This window comes from Arachis stenosperma, chromosome 10 (assembly GCF_014773155.1).
Source record: "Arachis stenosperma cultivar V10309 chromosome 10, arast.V10309.gnm1.PFL2, whole genome shotgun sequence".
In the NCBI taxonomy this organism is placed as follows: Eukaryota; Viridiplantae; Streptophyta; class Magnoliopsida; order Fabales; family Fabaceae; genus Arachis; species Arachis stenosperma.
In genome coordinates, this window is record NC_080386.1 from 15,509,376 (window position 1) to 15,525,227 (window position 15,852).

At 37.6% G+C, this 15,852-nt stretch overlaps 1 non-coding gene across 1 annotated transcript; it reads left to right on the forward strand.

The window, feature by feature from the left end:
- The first annotated feature begins 2,649 nt into the window (after positions 1–2,649).
- On the forward strand, positions 2,650–2,755 carry LOC130958610 (small nucleolar RNA R71). The gene has a single exon (XR_009077723.1). It is a non-coding gene; the product is annotated as a small nucleolar RNA R71 (small nucleolar RNA).
- The last annotated feature ends 13,097 nt before the right edge of the window (positions 2,756–15,852 follow it).

A 15,852-nucleotide genomic window follows, 5' to 3' on the forward strand; every position in this document is an offset into this window, starting at 1 on the left:
ACAGCACGACTAATCAGCTGTTGGTTCTCGATCATGTTGGAATAGGATCCATTGATCTTTTTGCGTTTGTCATCACGCCCAGCAATCGCGAGTTTGAAGCTCGTCACAGCCATTCAATCCTTGAATCCTACTCGGAATACAACAGACAAGGTTTAGACTTTCCGGATCCTCAAGAGTGGCCGCCATCAGTTCTAGCTTATACCACGAAGATTCTGATTAAGGAAGCCAAGAGATACTCATTCAATCTGATGTAGAACGGAGGTGTTTGTCAGGCACACGTTCATGGATTGAGGAAGGTGATGAGTGTCACGGATCATCACCTTCTCCATAATTAAGCGCAAATGAATATCTTAGATAGGAACACGCATGTTTGAAAAGAGAAATAGAAACAATTGCATTAATTCATCGAGACGCTGCAGAGCTCCTCACCCCCAACAATGGAGTTTAGAGACTCATGCCGTCAAAGTGTATATAATTCAGATCTGAAAATGTCATGAGGTGCAAAGTAAATCTCTAAAAGTTGTTTAAATAGTAAACTAGTAACCTAGGTTTACAGAAAATGAGTAAACTATGATAGATAGTGCAGAAATCCACTTCTGGGGCACACTTGGTGTGTGCTGGGGCTGAGACTTAAGCTTCTCACGTGCCTGGGGCTGTTTTGGGCGTTCAATGCCAGGTTGTAACCTGTTTCTGGCATTGAACTCCAACTTGTAACCTGTTTCTGGCGCTGGACGCCAGACAGCAGCATGATACTGGCGTTGAACGCCAGTTTACGTCATCTATCTTCGCACAAAGTATGGACTATTATATATTGTTGGAAAGCTCTGGATGTCTACTTTCCAACGCCATTAAGAGCGTGCCAATTGGACTTCTGTAGCTCCAGAAAATTCATTTCGAGTGTAGAGAGGTCAGAATCCAACAACATCAGCAGTTCTTTTTCAGCCTAACTCAGATTTTTGCTCAGCTCCCTCAATTTCAGCCAGAAAATACCTGAAATCACAGAAAAATACACAAACTCATAGTAAAGTCCAGAAATATTATTTTTGCCTAAAAACTAATAAAATTATATTAAAAACTAATTAAAACATGCTAAAATCTACATGAAAATACCCCCAAAAAGCGTATAAAATATCCGCTCATCAAATTTACATCTTCTTCCATGTCTAATATAACAAAGTTAGCAGGAAAAATAAATGGTCCTACTTTCACAAGTAAATCCTCAACAACATCCACATGTAATTTAATAGAAAGATCAGCAAGTTGAAGAGAAATACGAGTGGGTTTTACCTCCTCAATTTGAAGATTTTTTATTACTGAAAGTGGCATGAGGTTGATGCTAACTCCATGATCACATAAAGCTCTCTAAATGGTGACATCTCTAATGGTGCAAGGAATTACAAACCTCCCAGGATACTGCATTTTCTCAGGAAGGTTATATTGAATAATAGCACTGCATTCCTTGGTTAACACCACTGTTTCTTGTTCCTTCTAATTCCTCTTGTTAGTCAACAATTATTTCATAAATTTAGCATAAAGAGGCATTTGCTCAAGAGCCTCTGCAAAAGGAATGTTGATCTGCAGCTTCTTGAAGACTTCTAAAAATTTAGAAAATTGATTTTCTTTGGAAGCCTTCTGAAGCCTCTGAGGATATGACATTTTTGGCTTGTATTCAGGAGCCTTTGGCAAGGTAGGATAAGTGTTAAGAGAGTATGGGAATGGGTTATCTGCACGCTTTGGAGGGCGTGCTCTACTTCTTCCTTCTTCTCTTCTGGAGCTTCTTTTTCAACTAGCTTCTCATTGACCTTGGTCTCAGAACCAGCTACTTTATCGCTTTTCAATTGAATAGCCTTGCAATCTTCTCTTGGGTTCACCACTGTATCACCAGGAAATGTACTTGAAGACCTCTCATGCATTTGCTTGCTCAATTGGCCCATTTGCACCTCCAAGTTTCTAATGGAAGCTTTGGTTTCCTGCATAAAACTATTCATCATTGTCTCCCAATTAGAATTTTGTTGGGACTGAGAATTTGCCTATTGAGGTGGTTGTTGTTGATGAGACTGAAATTGGCAGTTATTATGATTATTCTGTTGGAAACCGCCCTGAGAATTATTATTGAAATTCTAGGATCTCTGAGGTTGGTCTCTCCACCCAAAATTTGGGTGATTTCTCCACCCCTGATTGTAAGTCTTAGAGTATGGATCGTTATTGGGGTTTCTAGGACCACTCCCCATGTAATTAACCTATTCAGAAGACGATTGAGCATAATCATAATTCTCATTTTGCATAAAGTTACCTGTCATGTCATAAGGGACCTATTGGGGTGGATTTTGGATGTTGACAGCTGAAACTTGCATTTCACTCAACTGTTGAGTAATTAGATTTATTTGCTGAAATATAAGCTTGTTCTGAGCAAGAAGAGCATTAACAGCTTTCACTTCCAAAATGCCTCTCTTCTGAGGGGTTTCAGAGTTCACAGGATTCCTGTTAGAAGCATATAAAAATTGGTTGTTAGCAACCAATCCAATGAGCTCAGTAGTATCCTCTGGCGTCTTCTTCATGTGTAATGAACCTCATGCAGAATGATCTAAACTCATCTTGGACATTTTGCCTAAGCCCTCATAAAAGATATCCAGCTGAGTCCATCTAGAGAACATGTCTGGAGGGCATTGTCTGGTCAGTAGCTTGAATCTCTCGCAAGCTTCATAAAGGTTCTCACCTTCTTTCTGCTTGAAAGTCTGAACTTCCACCCTTAGCTTAGTCAGCTTTTGTGGCAGAAAAAATCTGGTCAGAAATCCAGTGACCACCTTGTCCCAAGTATCCAGACTTTCCTTGGGTTGAGAATCTAACCATAGCTTTGCTCTATCCCTCACAGCAAATGGGAAGAGCATGAGTTTATACACCTCAGGATTCACTCCATTGGTCTTCACAGTATCACAAATCTGCAGAAAATTAGAGATAAATCGATTTGGGTCTTCATGAGGAAGTCCATGATACTGACAATTTTGTTGCACAAGAGTAACAAGCTGAGGCTTCAGTTCAAAATTGTTTGCAGCTATAGGAGGCACCACAATACTTTTTCCATAAAGATCTGTATTGGGAGTAGTGTATGAGCCAAGCACTCTTCTGGGTTCTTCATTCCCAATTGGATTTGCCACATTCGCATTAGTAGCATGATTATTATGATCCATGTTGGACTTTGCAGCTTTGTAAAGTCTTGCTTATTGTAAACGCCACCTAAAAGTCCTTTCAGACTCAGGATCAAAGTCAAACAGAAGTTCTTTGTCCCTGTTTCTGCTCATAAACAGACAGAAGACAAAAAATGATGGGATTTTCTAGAGTGTAAAGAATTCCCAGTGAGGTAACATGTGTAAAAGAAATAAAAATAAAAATACTAAATAACTAGGCAATAAAATTCAAAAATTATAAGTAGAAATAAGACAGAAAAAATTGAATTTATCAAGAAAAATCAATAGGAAAAATTAAAATAAAAAACTAGGGGACACCAAACTTAATTTCAGAAATTACGAAAAAATATTAGTATTAATTTTCAAAAATATTAAAGCAAAAATTAAATAAAATTAAAACTAAAACACCTAATCTAAGCAATCAAATAACTAATAGTTGTTAAACACAATCAATCCCCAGCAACGGTGCTAAAAATTTGGTGCAGAATTTAAACCACAAACTAACCGGCAAGTGCACTGGGTCGTACCAAGTAGTACCTCAAGTGAATGAAGGTCGATCCCATGAGGATTGATGGACTAAGCAACAATGGTTACATGAATTACTTAGTTAGACTAACAGAAAATGATGTTTAGAGAGTTCAAAAGCATTAATAGTAAATTCAAAATATCAGAAAGCAAGCAGTAAATTAGTTGTAAAATATATATGGAGAAACAGTTAAGGCTTTAGAGTTATCTATTTTCCAGATTGACTTTTCTTACTAACTATTTTAATCATGCAAGATTAAATTCATGAAAAACTATATGTGACTAAACCTTAATTCCTTAGACCTTTTTAGTCTCCTCTAACCTTCATCAACTGCCATTTTCTTGGTCACTTAATTCCAATTAGAAGGTGAAGTTCAATTCTAGTTTATATGCCACAGAAACCCTAATTACCCAAATATAATAGGATTATATGTCACGTATCCCGTTAAGTCCAGATAATTAGAAATTTAGAAAAATTTGTTTTCAAGCTGTTGTTCAAGTAAAGAGCTTTTCCAAATTATATAAGAACTCAATTAGAACAAGTGTCATACTTTCGTTCCACCCAAATTCATAAAATAAAGAATGAAAACAATTCTTGAAATAGAAATCAGTACATGAATTAAAATAGAAAAATAATAGTATCAATCTATACAATAGACAGAGCTCCTAACCTTAATAGTGGAGGTTTAGTTGCTCATGATTCAGAGAGAAAACTAGGATTCTGTAAAACTGTAAATTGCGGAATGAGGTAGAAGAGAAGAGAAGAGCCCGAAGGGCTAATTCTTTTCCCTTTTACATCTAATCCTAATTAATGTAAAATATATTTCCTAAAAACTTAATAACATCTTTTCCTAATTTAAATAATTAAAAGTTTTAATCAAATAAGAAACTTGATTCGCAAAGCTTTGGAACGAATTTGGGACTATTTCTTCTCTTAAGGTTGGCGCAAAACTTGAAGTTCTTCAAGTTCGGCGTGGAGGAGGCAGTGGCTTCTCTTTTGCTTTCTTTTGAGCCCACGCTGAACTTGGATTAACCCAAATTCAGCATGGAGTGATGCGTGCAGCTTCCCTTGGAATTGTCATGTTGGAGCCGAACTTGGAAAGAACCAAATTCGGCGTGGAGGAGGCAGAATCAAATCTCCTTGGGACTTCTTCATTGGTGCCAAACTTGAAGCGATTCAAGTTCAGCGTGGAGGTCACGCACTATTCTCTATGGACTTCCTATGCTGGCGCCGAACTTGGAAAGAACCAAGTTCAGTGTGGAGTTGGCAGTAAGCTTTCCTTGGTGATCCCACGCCAAACATAGAGGAGGTCAAGTTCGGCGTGAACTTCACACTTGCATTCCTTAGGCTTTCTTATTGTGACGCCAAACTTGGGGAGTCCAAGTTTGGCTTCAAGCCTTGATTCTGCTGTAGCTTCAGCTCTTCTTAAAATCTCCATCAAATTCGTCCAAAATGCTACCTGAAATAAATAGAATTGCATACAACTCAAAGTAGCATTCATAGTGGCTAAAAAATATAGTAAATCTTGATTAAACTTAGCAATTCAAGTGCAAATTCACTAGAAAAAGATAGATAAGATGCTCACGCATCAGTTGTCCACAAGCCATCGTGTCTATTACCTTTCAATGTTTCTTCTGCTAATGCATTCAGCAGAACTTCATCCATCTAATCAGACCATCTTAAGTTGTCTTTAGAAGGTTGATTAGCTCCTATTGTTTTATTTCCTTTATTTGGCATTATTTAACTTGTAAAAAAATCCCTAAAAAAATCTAATTAAACAATTCTGACTGGAAAATACATATATATACATATTCATATATATGAAACATATCATCACTCATAAAGTTTGATACACATTCCACATTTTAACTGCAATATTATCTCATAGCATTGCTGCATTTCTATATTCCTTATCACATTGTTGATTTGATTGTGATCTATCTATGTTGCGTTCTTGTAGTAATTCTTGGTCAACTGCATCAATTATAGATTGATCAACATCGACACCCATCAAAAAGTTATGCAATATACAACATGCCAAAAAAATGTCTCTCATAGTTTCAAATAAATAATAAGGTTTAGTGTCGCTAGCTATAACTGGGAATCTTTTCTTTAGAACTCCGAAACATCTTTCGATAACATTTCGTGATGAAGAATGGCGATGGTTGAATAGTTCTTTTGGATTTTGGGGCTCATGTACTGAATACTCTTTTAGGTGATACTAAACACCTCTATATGGTGTAAGTATCCCATGCTTTAGCATAAATCCAGTATCGCCTAGATAACATTTTCCTAGAACATTTGCATACACAAATTAAAGTATAACATACTATGTCTATGAATTTGAATTTATGTAGACAATTTTATAAATTACACTATCACACTCCTTCGGGGATTCGAAGTGGATATTCTCTACTTAGAGCATCTTTTAAAATTCTCGAATTAGAGGCAGTTCCTTCCTAACCAGACAACACATAAGTGAATTTCATATCAAACTCGCAGGCAGCTAACACATTTTGTGTGGGGGTGATCTTTTCTTTCGCGAAAACGAGGGGCTTCCATCTTTGGTTCCTTCACATGACTATGAGTACCATCTATGGCTCCAATACAGTCTTTTTTTAGAAAGTATATTGACATATTAATATAACAGTTTTATCATTATTTCGTTGATAATTACATAAAATTCACTAAGTAAATCAAAAGATTTAGTACCTTGAAAAACAGATAGAATTGACTACTATGAAGTATTTCATAAGGAACATCCTCACCAGACGGTTGCTTAAAGAAGTCTCCCTCTAACGATAGAATAGCATGTAGGACGTTGTGAAAGTGGCGACTAATTGTCTCTCTGAGCGGTGAAAGAAGAAAGACATGGTTCTAGTTTTCACATTGTGCCCTATAATATGTAGGAATTTAGCTACTTGATCTTCAACCGTAGATCGAGTTGAATCCTTTACTCTACCAATTCCTCTTAACTTTTGACACAATAGTTGAAATGCTTCAGGCCTCATACGTATGACATCTCGACATTTGTCAACTTCAAGAACTGTATCATTAACTGAGTACGCCTGTTTTCTCTTTCCAAGTTTCCGTCATTAATTTTCCTAGGCCTATATTGTGATAATAATTCCAAATTACACAATGCATGCACCGTAACACATGAAAGAGATGTGACACAAATATGTTGTCTCTTTTCTAACTCTTCCCTGACACGAGTTAAGATTTGTATTGGTTCAGGTTGATATAAGACAATAGAAGTGACTTGATGTACTTGAATTTCTAAGTCATGTATGACGTTTGTTCTATCTTCTAAATTAGTCTTTCAAGGGTTACCGAAAACTGGAGGTCGATCTCGGACGAGATCTGCTGATGGTGGTCGGAGCTGTTGTGTCTGACTTATTGGATCTTGGTGAAGTTGCTGATCCTTGATCACTGGAGGGTGGTGGTACCTGAAAGAGACTCCGATGCCTAAGTTAGCACATGCTTTAAGCATGTTTTTAGTAGGATTAGAGTATAAGTTATGCCTAGGTGCTCCAGTGTATTTATAGTAGTGTGGAGTGACTTTTGAGATAAGTTAGTTATCTTAACTTATCTTTGAGCAAAACCACCTTATCTTTTTAGGCCAGCCGCCTTTGCAGTGGGCTATGCCTCTCTGCTTGGGCCTACTTTGGGCCTTTGGCCGAGCTCTTTAAAGGAGAGGTCGGTGGTCGTCCAATCTTAAGAGGTCGGACGTTCTTGTCTGTAGTCAGCTCAGGTCGCATAGCTCGACCCGTGGTATGAACAGTGCCTCTGCTTGGGCACGATCTTACCCTTAAGGTCGTGTCCTTTTAGACTTCAACCCTTTGAGGAAGTCAAGTTCGAGCATCTTGCTTTTGAGTCGATCTCTTGTTGAGACTCCTTGAATGCGAAGCATTTTTCTTCTTTTTCCTTTTTAATTGCAACGTGCATTTTGCTTTGCTTTGGAAACGTTCGAGGGTTTTAAAGGCCCACTGATAAACCGCTATTTTATAGTTTATCTTCTACTCAATTGAGTGGATTTTATCAATCTTTCATACATTTGTTCATACAAAATGCATGGTTTTACGTTTTCCTTCCTGATCTTGTGCTATGATTGAAAACATGCTTCTTTGGCCTTAAATTTACTAACTTTAATTCTCCTTTATTTCCATTCAATGCCGTGATATGTGCGTTAAGTGATTTCAGGGATTACATGGCAGGAATGGCTTAGAGGATGAAAAGGAAGCATGCAAAAGTGGAAGGAATTGTTGAGCTGTCCAGCCTGGCCTCTTCGCACTAAATCAGACATAATTTGAGCTACAGAAATCCAAATGAGGCAGTTTCAGTTGCGTTGGAAAGCTAACATCTAGGGCTTCAAAATGATATATAATTTGCCATAGTGGCAATGCAGCTAGGCGACGCGCATGCGTCATTTCACGCGCACGCGTGGATCTGCGGAAATTCAGCGTATTAGAATTCGCCCCCAGCGATTTCTAGGCTGTTTTGACCCAGTTTTCGGCCTAGAAAACACAGATTAGAGGCTGCAGAGTGGAGGAATCATAGAGACACTTCTCATTCACATAATTTTAGGTTTTAGATGTAGTTTTGAGAGAGAGGCTGAGGCTCTCTCCTCTCTCTAGGTTTTAGGATTTAGGATTTCTTCTCCCAATCTCTTCTCAATTCCAGGTTCAATGTTCCTTTAATTTAGTTTCCCTTCTACTTTTGCTTATTCTAGTACTTTAGTTTGTCTTCTTCTCATGTTAAATCTAATTTCTCTTATTAATGCAAATTGAGTATTTCATATTTATTGATTCTTCTATTATTTGTTATTAATTGATGTTGCAATTGGTTCTTTAGATTTAATATTCCTTGTTAGTTTTCTATATTTTTAAGTTGTACTTTCCAGGTGTTTGATAAAATGCTTGGGAGAGTTTTAAGTTAGGTTTTCTCTTCTTGGGTTTGGTTGAGTAATTGGTGACACTTGAGTTATCAAACTCCTTTGTTGATTGACAATTGAAAGTTGCTAATTGATTTGGATTCCACTAAAGCAAGTCTTTCTTTAGGAGTTGACTAGGACTTGAGGAATCAAGTTGATTGGTCCACTTGACTTTCCTTCATAATTAGAGGGTTAACTAAGTGGGAGCAATGAACAATTCTCATCACAATTGAGAAGGATACGTTCTTGTAATTGGAAGTTGTTGGCGATCTCTCTAGTCACTAACGCTAATCCTTCCCAAGGGAGAGGATTATGACTCGTGAATAGAAGTTAGCTCAACTACTTGACTTTCCCTTATTCGGTAAGAGCTAACTAAGTAGAAACAACAACCTATTACTATTAATCTTGGGAAATCCAATTCTCATTCCTTGCCAAGAGCTTTTATTATTATTAATTCGTTTCCTTGCAACTTACTTTTTCTTGTTCTCTTATTCACAAAACCCCACAATATACCTTTGCATAACCAATAATAAAAACACTTCCTTGCAATTCCTTGAGAGACGACCCGAGGTTCAAATACTTCGGTTATCAATTTTATCAGGGGTTTATTACTTGTGACAACCAAATTTTTGTACGAAAGGATTCTTGTTGGTTTAGAAACTATACTTGCAACGAGAACTTAATTTGTGAAAATTCTAGACCACACAAGAGTTCAGTTCGCCAAAATGGCGCCGTTGCCGGGAAATTACAAACGTGTGCCTTATTATTGGTTATTGTAAATATTTGCTTTTGCTTGTTTGCTAGTTTTTGTTAGTTAGGAATTAGTTGCTTATTTTTACTGGTTCTCTGTTCTTATTTTCTTTAGCTACTATGAACTCGCACCCCTCTGGCTATGCGTTTGGTTATAATTATGTTGCAGGAAGAGGAGATTACAATGAGAACATGTAACAAGGTTGGAAAAATCAAAGATGGGGAGAGCCACAAGGATTTGATCAACCCTCTTGGCAACAACCTCCTCCGGCTTCATATAGGTATAACCCCAATCCTAATGCATACCAATCTAATGGATGTGGTAGTCCTTCTTGTACGTGTCAACAACCACCACCACATGCCTATGAGCCCCCTCCTCAACATAGCTTTGAACCACCATACTCACAAGCCCCTTTCCACCATTCACCTTCATATGACCCTAACCCAGATCCACCATACCAACCACCTTATGAGCCATATGAACCATACATAGAGCCACCACCTCAATATACACCACCTCCATATCTCTATCAAGGTGAACCATCTCCATATTATGAACCTCCTTCCTATCATGAACCCTTCCTTCCAAACGATAAACCCTCACATCCACCCCTACCTCCAAGGGATGACATCCTTCGTGATCTTCTTCAAGGGCAAGAGAAGATGGAAAGTACTGTGCTAAAATTTGCGGCCACCTTGGAATAGGTAATAAATCTATTAGCCTCACAACGTTTGGACACTCACGGAACTCCCATGGCTACATGTAGAGAATCTAATGAAGAACATAGCATGAAGGAGAGATTAGGAACTCCAGTGGAAAATGAGGAATATGGTTTTGTACTAGAACAACTGGAAGAAGTAGTAACTATTGAAGAGGAAGAAGTTGTTGAAGATTTAGGAAATGCGAAACCTCCATGGGAAGGTCAAGTCATAGAGCCTCCTTCCAAGACGTTTGAAATTGATGTTGAGGAGGGTGTACAACCTCCAAGGCATATCATGGTTGAAGACTTTGAAGAGGTTGATTAAGAGATAGATATTAAAGAAGAAGAAGCACAACCTCCCATGCCCTTAGTGAGCAATGCAGAAGAGATTGAATTGGAAGAAAGCTACCAAGAGGAAGAGGTTGAAATTGAAGAAGCTCGCAAAGAGGTGGAAGTTGTCAAGAAAGAACACACGGGAGTGGAGCCTGAAATCACCTTACCAAAGTTGTTGGAGACCCCTCCCCCTAAGTCGCCATCATCCTTCACAACATTTAAGTGGGTAAAATTCATATCCCTTAGCTTTCTCATTCCACTTGAATATGGTATACTTGAGACAGATGGTCAACTTAGAGCTCTTTGTGGCGTTAAGAGTAAGAGGAAGATGGTTAGTGGTTGGAGTTGTCAGGCAAGGTTTAATATGGTTGTATGCTCCAAGTTGAAGTGCAAGAATTGGTGTAGAGCTCGATTGAATGGGTCTAGGAAGTTGTTTGGACGCTTAAGTGAGAATTCAGATTGCTTGTTACCCGATTGGAACAATGATGGTCAATACGAAGATGGGTGCAAAAGCAAGGTTTGGGACCCCGGAATTTATTCTCCCAATCAACACTCTTGGGGCTTTGTCACTTGCTTCAACTTGCTTGAAGACTTTATGTGTCTAATTTGGGACCCCGGAGGTTACTGGAAATACAAACATTGGTGGAGATTCCTGGATGAGTTCAAGCACAAGCCACTATGACAGGGAACTCATCCAATGTCCAACTTAAGGACAATAAATAAAAGTGCTAGGTGGAAGACAACCCACCATGATATGACCTTCCAATTTTACTATTCGTACTTTGCTATCTCCATCAGTGTTAAGTCCTGCATACATGCATTCATTCTGCATCATCTGCATTCAAAAAAAAAATTTGAGAAAATTGGACAGAATGTTGGGTCCGAGCTGTGTAGGAAGCGTGCTTTATGCACAAGCAACACCACGCGTACGTGTAACCCACGCGTACGCGTCATTTGCAATCTTGGCAACCCACGCGTACGCGTCAACGACGCACACATGTGGCACTAAAAATTGACGTAAAAAGGTGTACCCCCGAAAGTTGTGGTGGCGTGGTGCTGGTACTGTGCTAGAAGCATAAAACCAGTCACGCGTACGCGTCACTGACACGTGCGCGTCATTTTCAATTCTTGATCACTCACGCGTGCGCGTGCCTGACGCGTATGTGTCGTATGCATTTTTGGCCCACAACGCAGAAGCATAGTGAGTTGTGCGTGCGCGAGGCTGACCTCGTGCGATTCGCACAACGAATAGCACGCGTACACGTGCTAGATGCTTACGCGTCACCTTCCCCTCTCTGCGACCCACGCGTACGCGTGGAGTACGCGCGCGCATCATATGCGCAACACCACCAGTTCCTTGTGCTGCCAATATCTCATCTTTTCTTTCTCAAATCCTAATTTCTTTCTTCCTCCTCCTTCTTTTCTTTTCTTTTCTTTCTTCTATATTCTCCATTCTTTTTCTTCTTCTTTCTTTACTCTTTTATCCTTCTTTCCTCCCCCTTTCTCACTTTCTTCTCCTCCCTTCTCATCCCTATTCTCTCTCATTCTCTTTTACATATTGCATTTGCATACTTTCTTTCATTGCATTTTAATTTTGTTCATGTTTTTTTTATCATCTTTTCTAGTTTCTTATTCTATCATTGGTGTTAAATGTTCTTATTCAACTATTGTATATTTATTGCATTATTTTCGGTGCTCCTTGACTTGTTTGCTATTTAGTTGACATGCCCTGTGCATCTATTATTTTCTCACTTACATGTTGTAGCTACCATGAAGTTGAGAACCTTATTAATTGGCACTAGCCCACATATGTTTTATTTCTTTTCATATCTTTGCTTGTGGGTTCTTTCCCTTCCTTTTTCTCTTCTTTCAGGATGGCCACTAAGAGGGAAAAGGAAAAGTTTCTAACTAGAGCAATAAATAGAACTGCCACACAATCTTTGGAGAAAAAGCATCAGTTGGAACTACCCGTCCACTTGCACATCTTTGCATGCACCGAGGATGGTGCAATCTTTAAGTATAGGGAGGTCGATACTGACTTCCGGTGGTTAGTACTTTCTGACTCAACACCAATGTTTAATTTTCATTGTTAAATTAGTTGTTGCATTTGCATGTTTGATTGCATGTTTGTTTGATTTTGTGCATATTTTACCACTACTTGGTGAAAGTAATGATTTTCTTTACAAGAAACTATTCTATAGCATTTCACTAATTTGAATTAAAATTTTTTGTTAAACTTGTTTGAAGAAATTTATTTTTGGAACATGGTTTTAGAGCTCGAACACACAAAACCAGTGAGATTTTGAGCCTACTTGATTGGTTGTATTTTATCAACCAATATTTTATTTTTGGTGTGTTGTTCTCTCTAAAATTGTGATCTTTGTCTTGCTTGATTCTATATTTCCATTGTTTGATGTATGCATGCACTTATGTGATTGAGGCCTTGTTTCATTTAGCTCACATACCCATATGAACTTACCCTTTCATTATCCTTTGCAAACCAACTTGAGCTTATTTTACCCCATTTGTTCTTTATTTTTGAACATCATTAACTCTGAGCGAAAAACAATAATGTCCTTAATTTGAATCCTTGGTTAGCTTAGACTAGTGAGAGTGCTCATGAATTAAGTGTGGGGAAATTGGATTTGGAAACATTTGGTTTGAGAATTGAGTATGTTAGAATTTTCTGAAAATGTGAAAGAATGTTGAGAATATGTTCATGCATTCAATACCTTAATCATATTCCTTGAGAAAAGCAAAAGGAAAAAATATTTTGAGAAAAAGAAAAGAAAAAGAGCAAATAATAAAAAGGAGACAAAATGGCCCAAGTTAAGTAATAATATCAATGCATATGAGTTGTACTTAAATTTGGGATGTATGAATGTGTGGTAAACATAAATAATGGGCAGTTAGATTTTGCATTGTAATTATATAGATTGTCTTAAGTTAGATGGGAAGTTTAGGTTAATTAAGGATTCGAATTTTAGCCCACTTAACCAAATACAATCCTACCTTGACCTTAACCCCATTACAACTCTTAAAAGATATCTTGATATGTGTATTTGTGCATTAACTATATGTTGATTGGTAGAAGAAGAGCAAGTCTTAGAAAGCAAGATTAGTAGAGAATTGAGAGAATCGAACCTTAAACACCTGAGCGATTAGAGTGAATACACTTCTAGTGAGAGTTCGATGCTCGATTCCTTTTTCCCGGCTTTCATGAGCTTTCTTCTTACAAGTTTACTTGTACTTTATTTTATGATTTGAATTAGTGAAATCCAGTTGATATCTGTTCTTGGAAGACTTATTTACTTTTGACCAAGTAGGTAGAATCATTTTTGTATGTAGTTGCATTTAATAAGTCTTACCATTCCTCTTCACTCTTTTACTTCTCTTGAGCTTAGCATGAAGACATGCTAATGTCTAAGTGTGGGGAGGTTGATAAACCGCTATTTTACGGTTTATTTTGTGTTCAATTGAGTGAATCTTTATCAATCTTTCATACACTTCTTCATACAAAATGCATGGTTTTATGTTTTCCTTCCTAATCTTGTGCTATGATTGAAAACATGCTTCTTTGGCCTTAAATTTACTAACTTTAATTTTTTTTATTACCATTCAATGCCGTGATATGTGCGTTAAGTGATTTCAGTGATTACAGGGCAGGAATGGCTTAGAGGATGGAAAGGAAGCATGCAAAAGTGGAAGGAATACAAGAAATTGAAGGAATTGTTGAGCTGTCCAGGCTAACCTCTTCGCACTAAATCATATATAACTTGAGCTACAGAGATCCAAATGAAACAACTCTAGTTGCGTTGGAAAGCTAACATCCGGGGCTTCGAAATGATATATAATTTTTCATACTGGAAATACAACTAGGTGACGTGCACGCGTCATTTTATGTGCACACGTGGATCTGTAAAAATTCAGCGTATTAGAATTCGCCCACAGTGATTTCTGGGCTATTTTGACCCAGTTTTCGACCCAGAAAACACAGATTAGAGGCTGCAGAGTGGAGGAATCATAGAGAAACTTCTCATTCACACAATTTTAGCCTCTCACTAGGTTTTAGGATTTAGGATTTCTTCTCCCAATCTCTTCTCAATTCCAGGTTCAATGTTCCTTTAATTTAGTTTCCCTTCTACTTTTGCTTATTCTAATACTTTAGTTTGTCTTCTTCTCATGTTAGATCTGATTTCTCTTATTAATGCAAATTGAGTATTTCATATTTATTGATTCTTCTATTATTTGTTATTAATTGATGTTGCAATTGGTTCTTTGGATTCAATATTCCTTGTTAGTTTTCTATGTTTTTAAGTTGTACTTTCCAGGTGTTTGATAAAATGCTTGGGAGAGTTTTAAGTTAGGTTTTCTCTTCTTGGGTTTGGTTGAGTAATTGGTGACACTTAAGTTATCAAACTCCTTTGTTGATTGACAATTGAAAGTTGCTAATTGATTTGGATTCCACTAAAGCTAGTCTTTCCTTAGGAGTTGACTAGGACTTGAGGAATCAAGTTGATTGGTCCACTTGACTTTCTTTCATAATTAGAGGATTAACTAAGTGGGAGCAATGAATAATTCTCATCACAATTGAGAAGGATACGTTCTTGTAATTGGAAGTTGTTGGCGATCTCTCTAGTCACTAAGCTAATCCTTCCCAAGGGAGAGGATTATGACTCGTGAATAGAAGTTAGCTCAACTACTTGACTTTTCCTTATTCGGTAAGAGCTAACTAAGTAGGAACAACAATCTATTACTATTAATCTTGGGAAATCCAATTCTCATTCCTTGCCAAGAGCTTTTATTATTATTAATTCGTTTTCTTGCAACTTACTTTTTCTTGTTCTCTTATTCACAAAACCCCACAATATACCTTTGCATAACCAATAATAAGAACACTTCCCTGCAATTCCTTGTGAGACGACCCGAGGTTTAAATACTTCGGTTATCAATTTTATTAGGGGTTTGTTACTTGTGACAACCAAACTTTTGTACGAAAGGATTCTTGTTGGTTTAGAAACTATACTTGCAACGAGAACTTAATTTGTGAAAATTCTAGACCACACAAGAGTTCAGTTCGTCACCCATTAACTCCTCTTTGACGTTTCCTTCTTTCCCTCTTTTGTAGTTTTCATTTTGAATTTCAAAAGACTTGCTTTCAGTTTCTTCTTCTCTTTTTTCTTCGCTCTTTGTTTCGTCATTCTCTATTTTCGTTCACCCCAAAGCTTTCTGTCTTCTCTGCTTTCGAGAGTGTTCATTGGTGCGAATTTCAATTGCTGCTTCTTCTTTCGTGCTTGCTTCCTCTTTCTTTACAGGTTGGTATCTCTTCTTTCATTTTTATTTTGATGATTTCCTTTGTACTACATGTTTGCGATATTTTGATTCTCACCAAAGTCTGTTTTGAAAGGCTTTAATCCTTTTTGT